This window comes from Myotis myotis, unplaced genomic scaffold (genome assembly GCF_014108235.1).
Source record: "Myotis myotis isolate mMyoMyo1 unplaced genomic scaffold, mMyoMyo1.p scaffold_m19_p_1, whole genome shotgun sequence".
NCBI lineage: Eukaryota > Metazoa > Chordata > Mammalia > Chiroptera > Vespertilionidae > Myotis > Myotis myotis.
This window is the reverse complement of record NW_023416313.1, coordinates 158541886-158552264: the sequence shown is the minus strand read 5'-3', so window position 1 is coordinate 158552264 and position 10379 is coordinate 158541886. Positions and strand designations below refer to the sequence as shown.

The 10379-nt window shown below is 49.1% G+C and overlaps 1 pseudogene; it reads left to right on the top strand.

Annotated features, from left to right (window-relative positions):
• Nucleotides 1–367: 367 nt before the first annotated feature.
• On the top strand, nt 368–9454 carry LOC118674775 (annotated as a pseudogene).
• The last annotated feature ends 925 nt before the right edge of the window (nt 9455–10379 follow it).

The following is a 10379-nucleotide window of genomic DNA, read 5'->3' as shown; positions in this document are numbered from 1 at the left end:
GTCTTTAGGAAGGATCAGTCCCTGCTGTACCCCCCACCCTCCAAGAAAGCTCTTGTTTTGTGTTTCACTGACGCAGTAAACTGCAGCAGGCTCAGGGTTAGGAGGAGGCGGGCGGTTCGGGAAGCTGCTGGGCTCCCCGCCTGTGCTGATGGGGGCTTGTCCAAACCGACCTGGGGAGCAGGTGTGGGCCCTTTGTCCCAGAGCTTCTCGAAGAACAGTTTGTTCTGCAGGGGCTGCAGCCAGGGTGGAGAGTGACAGACACCATCACCGCCCTGGAGCCTGCTGCAGCTGCTTCCTGTTGTCAGAGGGCTCCTCCACCCAGGCGCTGAGCTCCCTGACACCCACTTGCCCCTGCCTAGCTCTCCACATGGTCACCTGCCTCACTGGGCCAGTGGCTTCCCATGGACAGAGGAAGACCGAGTTAACAGGTGAGAGCTGAGGAAGGACCAGGCACATTCCCAGCTTCATTGCTGTGCAAACAGGATCTCGTCCCCTGCAAGTGCATGTTCATTGCTGCCCATCTTCCCTTCCCTGCCTGGAAGACCTTTCCTACCAGCTCTGCAGAGGTGAAGGCTCCCCATGCTTGGGGCCCCCTCAGCCTTGCCTGCAGTGACTTGCCCCTGCCCGAGGATTGTCCAGCCTGAGAACGTGGGCTGGTCTCACGCTGCCTTGTGTTGTGGTTTGACATTTCGCCTGGGTTTGCTTTGTCTCCTCTTGAAGACTTTATGACAGGAAAATTTGGGTCCCTAACCACTACCTCCTACTTCAAAGAAGATCCCTTACAGAGCTGAGCTTAGAGCTGACCCTATTGTGGGGGAAAATAAAACCTCACCGAATGTCCCAATGCCTCTGTCTTAGTTCCTGCCTGAATGTCAGTCAGGCCAGGCTGGGAGGGGGAGGACGACGACAGGGGCTTCCCTCCCCAGAATATTCTGCCTGCAGTCACGTTGCCTCATTACAGGAAGCTGACCAAGGCCTGCCCCTCTCCAAGCCTGCTCCCCGGCCCCCTCTGACTAACAGTGAGTGTTATGGGGCTGACCGGAGTGGACCAGCCCTTGTCCGACAAAGAACTCCTACATGTGAATGCTGGCAGGTGGATGGCAAGGGAAAGGGAAGGATGGTGGGCACTTGCCAGGCTTCCCCCAGGTCCACTCCAGTGCACCACTCACAGAGCACGCTCAATGGGGCCTCTCCAGCCTTGCTCTCTCCTCTACCCCCAATCTCAGGTAGGGCCTAGGCCCTAGCTAATTCTACCCGGGGGATCTGAGAGGGGCTGGGGTGGGGGTGGAGTGAGCAGTAACCCGGGACTCTCAGCCCAGGCTCTTCCCCCTATTGTGAAATGGCCTTGGATGAGGGCCAAGCAGGAAGCTGCCTCCTATATCTTCTACTGTGAGTCCTGGTGCCTGGGGTGTGAGGATGGACGCCAGGCTCTTTCCTTCCCAAGGGAGGGCAGAGGCTAACACAGAGCCGACCTGCTAGGAGAGCCTGAGCTGCCCTGGGCTAATCATGAGGGGCCTATGCTTTTCCTTACACCCTCTGTCCCAGGCCCTGGGGCTTTCCGAGGGCTGTGAAGGGCAGTGGAAAGTACATGGGCCTGAGGCTCAGGCTTCCAGCCTTTACCCTGCCACTAGCAAGCTCTGTGACCCGGGGCCAGTCACGTTCCCTCTTGGGTCTCACTCACTTTTCTTACTTGCCAGTAACCAGGCAGTAAAGGCTTCTTGCAGCTTGATGTTGTGACTCACTGAAGTCCGTGATTCATGGATGTTATTACCAGGACTTGGCTCCGATCTGACGGGAATCTGTCCATTGTGTCTGTCTAGGTTCCCCGCGTAACTTGACATCTGCTGGTCTCTCAGAGCCATTTGTGGAGTGGCTTCCTTGGACAATGAAGAATGAATGATGACAGAGGCTAAGAGATGAACAGCACCTGTGACTTTTGGGAGTTAGGGCACCTGGGTAATTTGTACAGAAACTCTGGCTTTATAATTTCCTGTCCTTGACTTCCAGGCAGGAAATTTAAAATTTTGGGACCCCTAGTCATCATGAATTAAGGGTCCCCTCCTCCCACTCGCTGCCCATGGAAGCGGGGAAGGCAGCCAGGAAGAGGACAGAGTTCTTGTTGTTGCTGTTGTTGTTGTTGGGGGCAGAGTCCTTCGTGCCCCAGGCCTCCAGCCTCCGCGGGACAGTTTGAACGACAACCACACTTGCTTTTCTTGGTCTCAGTTTCCCTCATACAATATGGGGTGTGGTAACCCCTCTCCTCCCGAGGTTCAGCGAGGAAGAAACTCATCGCAGGGGAAGGCCTGTTAAAGACCACGGGTGTTTCATGAGTGCCACAGCCCGGCTCTGTGCACGCTGACTTGTGTATATACGATGGGGTGCAGTCTGTGGGGTACTGAGAACTCCTTTTAATCTCCCCAAAGCCCACCTTCAGAGTCCTTTCTTTGTTTAAAATTGCCTAAGTTGCCTCCAAAAATGGAGCGTGCGTGTGACATATGTAACCATTTGTCATGAGCCTGTTAGCACGGTTTGGCTCCCAGATGGTTGCTCTGCTCAGTGAGCTGAGGTTAGTGAGCTGGGGTTTGGTGGGGGTGGAGAAGAGGGGGTTTTGGAGGATGGAATATTTGTACTTGAGTAGGAGGGGAAAATGACAATGAAACCTGGCCTTGCACCATGCTTTCGCACTTATGACAACCCACAGCAGTGTGAGGCAGACACACCCATTTTACAGTTGAGGAAATGGAGGCTCATCGGGGTTGAAGAAGTGACTTTCCTTCAGAGACAGCCAGCAGGTGGGGGGCCTAGAATCCGAGAACTAAGGACCCGGGAGGCTGGAAAGGCCTGTGCGGGGGTGGGAGTGTGCGGGTGTGGCTGGGACGGTGGGGCACAGGGCCTTGGACGTGGCTCCATACCAAGAGGGCGGGAGAGAAAGATGAGAGGTGGACTCCCCAGCTTTTCTGCTCTGCCCAGGCCTCGTTCCCAACTTCCCACCTTCTCCTACATGTCCCACCCCCTCCCTGGACACCTGACAGGCCCTGGGCTCCCAGGCTGTGCTGTTTGCTGCTCTTCTCGGGGCGCAGAAGCAGCGCAGCATGGGGCTGGCTCTAAAGTGGGTGAACCCAGGTTCCGATCTCCACTCCACCCCTTACTGGTTGTGTGACCAGAGGCACCTTGCTGTGTCACCTCTGGTGCCTCAGTGTCTCTGTCCAGAAAACGGACATAAACAACATTCCCTGCACATGACTCTTACGAGGGTTCAAGAAAGAAGGTTCTTGCCGAAACCAGTTTGGCTCAGTGGATAGAGCGTCGGCCTGCGGACTGAAGGGTCCCAGGTTCGGTTCCGGTCAAGGGCATGTGCCTGGGTTGCGGGCACGTCCCCGGTGGGAGATGTGCAGGAGGCAGCTGATCGATGTTTCTCTCTCATCGATGTTTCTAACTCTCTGTCTCTCTCCCTTCCTCTCTGTAGAAAATCAATAAAATATATTAAAAAAAAAAAAAAAGAAGGTTCTTAAAGCACTAGAAGTGAGCCTGGCACTTAGTAAATTCTTAAAAATATAAGCCACCTATTATTATCTGAGAAAAAAAAAATCAGTTCCTCCTCTAATGCAGATCTCAGTCAGCTTCCCGTGACCCCTCACCTAGCGCAGTGCGCCTGGCACGAGTGGGTGCTTGTTTAGTCCTCGCTCAATGATGGAATGAATGACAATATCCGTCACCCAGAAACTTCTAGCCACAGCAGAAATGACTTTGAGAAATAATGACCAGAGTCTTGGATACTGGTATGGTCCCAGGTAATGGGACAAAAGATCTGGGAAGACGGGCGGCCCGCGGCTGCGCTTGTCCGGCGAGGTCAGGGCGTCCCCTGCCGGCCGCAGGGAGCACTGCAGGCGGGGCTCGGCCGGCGCGCCCGCCTCTGAGGTGCCCGCCTGGAGGGGGGACATGGTGGTATTATCTACTTCCTTATTTCTCTGTGAGCAAAGGGAAGGCCAGTGCCAACCACTGACACTCGTGAGCTCCAGTAACTTCCCTAGGGCCCCCAGGCGGGGCCGGGGGCTGAGAAGCAGTAGCTCTCAGAAGTTTGCACGTGGAAGTAATTTTAGCAATCTGGCCTAAGTCTATAACATAATGGTGACACATAAAAGAAATACATCTATTTGGTGCTTACCGTGAGCCCTTTACAAAGATCATCTCACTGAAACCTGACAACAACCCTTTGGGGTAGGCACTAGGCGGAGGAAACTGCAGGTAAGTACCTAGCTCAAAGTAAGGGACAAGAGGCAAACCCGAGCCCCCCTGACTCCCAGTCCAGTGCTCTCGCCAGGCGGCTCCAGGCCGCTAGGGCTGGGATCTAAACCTGGGAGTTCATCCTGGGGGCGTGGGAAGCAGAAGTCCCTGCGGCCCTGCATCTCCCAAGAAGATACACAGTGAATGCTTGTGCCTTGACTGACTGATACGAAGAATAAAGGAATTGCTCGTTGGGAGTGTCTGGTGGATTCAGCTTAAGGAATGTGTTGCCATGGCTACGGGGAGGTTATTCTCTCATTCTGAGCACCCAGATGTCTAGGACACACCCTCAGTTCCCTCTGGCCTCCCCTGTGGCCTTCTCTAGGATGCTGCCACCAGAGCTAACCACGTCCCACAGACCCAGGGGGTCTGCCATGTCATTCCCTTCTGTTTTAATGACACCTTCCCTCTCTTCCTTCACCCTGAGCTGACCCTGACGGCAGCACACTGGGCCTACAGGGAGGCAGTTCAGGACCCTCGGTGCCCCTCAGGGTGACACTGGAAACCAGCACAGCATCTGGCAAGGTGGGCACTCATCCATGCTTGTATCATCGTGACCTGCTTCTGTAGAACGAATCCCTCTTGACAAAGTGAAAAGGGAACCGCCAACTCCAATCTAAGGCACTAGGGTGCCTACCTTAGCTCACTTACCTCTCCCCAATTCACAGGGTAGGCACTTGAATTACGTCCCCATTTTATAGACGAGGGAACTAAAAGACCAAAGGATTTAAGTGAATTTGGAATAAAAAAAATTAGCAGGTGTTTGCAGTGAAAAACCATGTACTGAGCACACCCTCCGGTGCCATCTGATTATAGCTTTTCTTGGTCTTTAAACTAGTTTGCAACCCGCAGGTTGGAGAGACCAATGGCGGTGCTGAGGTTCAGTCTATGCATATGCAAATGAATTCTGTTCAACCTTCCTCTCTTGTGAGAAATTCAATTTTGCTTCCATTTATACATTCATTTCAATACTCCGGACCTATAAATGGTCTGTTCTTTGAATTCACCTTGAATGAGTTGTAGCATCTCTCTGGTTCCCTGATTAATAATAAAGTAAATAGATCTTAAATATGTGTGTGAGAGTCATTTCACCTTTTTTAAAAAAAGTGACCTTTCAATAGAGACCATGTAATTTGCCTCCAGTCACTTAGGCAAGGAGAGGTAGAGCTGTTACTCAAACCCAGGCAGCCAGGCGGCATCTGTGTTTATAACCATCACTGTAGTCCAGACACTGCAAAGCTTAATTGCATTCGAGTAACCACAGCTGTAAGTTAATCAACCCGTATCTAAATAAGACCTTTTGACCTAATTCAAACCCTAGCCCTAATTAAAACCTAATAAATTCAATCGTACTCTGCCTAAGGAAAGGACATGTATGGCCACAGCATTCTGGAGAGATGATCTTAGGTGATACAAGCGGACACTTCTCCAGGCCCTGAGGCCCCAGGCCTCTGAGGAGTACGGGGTGTTCTCTCCTCCCAGGTCAGCCTGCAGCAGGCCCACATTTGGGCCTAAGGCTGGGCAAGTACACGCAGGTGTTCTGTGCTGGGGGGCTCGGTGCTGCACTCAGTGCTGCCTAGGCCTTTGCCGAAGGCCCCAGGAGGTGGGAGGGGATTTGGGAGATATTTTCATTTCCCAGTTCTCTTAGGGCGAGTGCAGGAGAAGAGGCCAAAAGGTGTCTGGTCCATGTAACTTGGAGACTGGGACCCAGCTTCCTGCCTCACATACTCCTCTGCTCCAAGGGCCAAAAGCCACCAACCTAACTGCAAGGCAGAATTTTGTGTTTTTGACAAAATTTAACCATGTCTTTTTAACATAGACTCTCAGTTTCATTGTTCACTGAGCTGTCTTTATTCCGGACTGATCATTAACAATCCATTGTTTTCCTCATTGGGGAATTTATTTTTGGATCTCTATTTTTAAAAATTGACTTGCTTCATTATTACTTTATTCATTCACGCCACATTATTTTGTTTCATAGTACTGATTTTTATGATTCCTTTTTATGGCAAATGATGCTGTTTTTTTCATTTATGACAATGATATTAAATAAACTTCCTTAAGTGTAAAATGAGCCAACTTGAAGAAAAATATTAACTAATAATACAGGTGGTATTAGATTAGCAAAAATCAAGAAGACAGTATCTTTGCCCGACCAGTGTGGCTCAGTGGTTGAGCAACGACCTATGAACTAGGAGGTCACAGTTCTGATTCCCCATCAGGGCATGTGTGGGGGTTGCAGGTTCAATTCCCAGTAAGGGGTATGCAGGAGGCAGTCAATTGATGTTTCTATCTCTCTATCTCTCTCCCTTTCTCTCATTAAAATCCATAAAAATATATTTTACAAAGGAAAAAAGAAGGTGGTATCCAAATGACGGAAGGGGGCTGGTCCATAAATAATAACACTGTTTATTGGGAATTCATTATGTGCCAGCCCCAATGTTATGGTATCCACAGTAGCATTGTCCAGTAGAATCTGTGATGACAGAAATACTCTATTTCTGTATTAGCCAAGATATATGTAGTTATTGAATCTCTGAAATGTGGCTAGTGGGACTAAAGAATTGAATTTTTTCTTTTATTTAATTTTAATTATTTAAATGTAAGTATCCATATTTACCATGTTAGAGCATGCCTAAGAGTCTCAATTATAGCATTTTGTAAAATCTTGATAACATCTGTGAAGTATTATTGCCATTTTGCTGATAAAGAGATTTAAACCTTCAGAAACTGTCTAAGGCAGTGGTTCTCAACCTTCTGGCCCTTTAAATACAGTTCCTCATGTTGTGATCCAACCATAAAATTATTATCGTTGCTACTTCATAACTGTAATGTTGCTACTGTTATGAATCATAATGTAAATATGTAATATGCAGGATGGGCTTAGGCGACCCCTGTGAAAGGGTCGTTCGACCGCCAAAGGGGTTGCGACCCACAGGTTGAGAACCGCTGATTTAGGCCAACCCTTAGATCCCACAAGCACTGCAAGTGGTTCCACTTAAATTCATGACCATGAATATCAAGCCGGCTCTGATGTTCTCTGGCAATCTGATACCACATCTCGAATATGTTTGTTCTCTGAGGATTTCATGGTTTCTTTCAAATGTTCAACACCCTCAGCCCACTTCTCATCCTAAGCTGATGACCTTTTGTAGCAGACCTCTGCTGGGTTTTGGTTCTCCAGGATCTGAAGCTATTTGTAATCTCCCATTGTGTAGTTTTTGATGAAAGGCAAAGAAAATAAAAGGGTCGGAGGGGTTACCCTCTATCTGCCCTCAGGACTTAGATGTTGACCAATCTGGGACTCCCAACAAAGACTCTGACTTCTAGAAATTCCAAAGCCTACGGCTCGTTAGAGATTATTCCTAGTGGTGGTCATGGCAGAGTGGTCCTGTGCTAGTAGCCCCATAGGAGGGGTTTTCACCAGACTGTTCCAGTCTGCGTGAGTCCCGTGGCATATGGAAATGACTCTCCAAATTTTTTATAGTGTTTACCGCACCACCGAGCTCCAAACTTGTATATTCAGCTGCTTGCCTGATAGTTCCACTTACACATGTCATAGGCATCTCAGATATTACTTCACCAAAACAAAAACTTTTCATCTTTTTTACAAAACTTTTTACTTCCTGGCAGAGCCAAGGTTGGGAGAAGAATGGAGCATCTGAGCAGCACCTCCGGCCTCCTCTCTTCTCCCCGCACCTCACTCTCACGACCTACCTGCCTGCCGCCTACTTGTCCCCCAAACACCTTCCACCTCGGGGAGTTCCCGCTTGAACAAAGGCATCAAGGAGGTGTACATGTGCCTGCCTACGGGTGATATGTATGTCCGGACTGATGATACTGGAGAAGGCCTGCGATGCAAGACCCTGACCTTGGACAGTGAGCCCAAGGGTACAGAAGAGTTGCCCAGGTAGAATTTTTTAAAAAGTATATTTTACTAATTTTTTACAGAGAGGAAGAGAGAGGGATAGAGAGTTAGAAACATCGATCAGCTGCCTCCTGTACACCCCCTACTGGGGATGTGCCTGCAACCAAGGTACATGCCCTTGACTGGAATCGAACCTGGGACCCTTCAGTCTGCAGGCCGACGCTCTATCCACTGAGCCGAACTGGTCAGGGCGCCCGAGTAGAATTTTGATGGCTCTAGTACTTTACAGTCTGAAGACTCCAACAGTGATATGTATCTTGTCCCTGCTGGATGTTTCAGGACGCTTTCCACAAGGATCCCAACAAGCTGGTGTTCTGTGAAGTCTTCAAGTACAAATGAAAGCCTGCAGAGACCAATTTAAGGCATACCTGTAAAGGGATAATTGACATAGTGAGTAATCAGCACTCCTGGTTTGGAATGAAGCAGGAATATACTCCTTTGGTTGACTTTCCAATGGCTTCCTTGGGCCCCAGGGACCATACTACTGTGGGGTGGGAGCAGACAGAGCCTATGGCAGGGATATTGTGGAGATTCACTACCCAGCCTGCTCATAAGCTGGCATCAAGACCAAGGGGCCAAACGTTGAGGTCATGCCCACTCAGTGGAAATCCCAGATAGGACTCTGATGGAATCTTGCACTAAGAGTGTGAAGATTTGGAGTGATAGCAACCTTTGATCCTAAGCCCATTCCTGGGAGCTGGAATGGTGTGGACAGCTACACCAACTTCAGCACCAAGGTCATTCGAGAGGAAAACGGTCTGAAGTACATTGAGGAGTCCTTCCAGAGGCTGAGCAAGCAACACCAGGACCTCATCGGAGCCTATGATCCCAAGGGGGGGTGAGACAATGCCTGGAACCTAAGAGGATTCAAGAAAACCTCCAACATCAACTGATTTTTTGCTGGTGTGGCCCACTGTGGCACTAGCATCCGTATTCTCGGGCTGTGGGCCAGGAGGAGAAGGGTTACTTTGAAGACAGGCACCCCTTTTCGGGGTTGACAGAAGCCCTCATCTGCATGGGTCTTCTCAACGAAACTGGTGATGAGCCCTTCCAGTACAAAGACTAAATGGACTAGACTTGCAGCCATCGAACCCTTCCTAATTAATTCTTCATCCCACTCCCACTCTTGCCTCCCTCTCAATTGTTATAATAGTTGTAACTCAAAGGGTGGAATATCAAGGCCTTTTTTTTTTAAGGCCTTTTTTTATTCTTCGTGAAAACAAAAGCAAAAGCTTTTAACTTCCTAAGTCTTCCTTATCTTAGCAAATGGCACCACCATCCATCCAGTTGCTCAAATAAAAAACCTATGAGACAGCCCTGATTTCTCTTTTCCTCTTAATGCTCTTATCCAATTGAATGACAGTCCTGTTGACTTTACAGTGTCTTCACTTAAGGTTGTCTGTAGGTTCTGCAACTTTAAGCAAAATGACCTGTAATGAAAACAATTTTACCATAGGCTAATTTATATAAACCAGAGTTTAGTTCCCAGGGCATGTCATCAACATAATGAAATGATGTTGAACAAAATAAAGTTAATTGAGGACCTGCTGTATACCCTAATCTGATTCCAAGTGTACTAGCACCTGGACTTATGCAATAACTTCTGTGGTAGCCTCCCCCCGCCCGATACCCAGAACTTGTGAATATGTTACCCTAACATGTTTAAAGGATTTTGCAGAAGTAATTAAATTAAGGATCTTGAGATAGGGTGGTTATTCTGGATCGTCCAGGTGTGCCCAATGGAACCATAAGGTCCTCATAAGAGGGAGACAGGAGGATCAGAGTCAGTAGGAGGAGATGTGATAATCAAACCAAGAGGTTGAAATGATGTAAGGAAGAGGCCATGAGTCAAGGAATGCAGGTGACTTCTAGAAAGGTAAGAAAACAGATTTCCCCTGAAGCTTCCAGATGGAATGCAGCCCTACAGACACATTGATGTGAGAAGCCTGACCTCCAGATCTGGAAAAGAATAAATTCACCCTGGCCAGCATTGCTCAATGGTTGGAGCATCGGCCCAACCACCAAAGGGTCGAGGGCTCGATTCCCAGTTGAAGACACGTACCTGGGTTGCGAGAGGCAACCAGTTGATGTGTCTCTCTCACATAGATGTTTCTCTCTCTTCCTCTCTTCCTCTCTCCCTCTCTCCCTCTTCCTATTTCACTCCCTC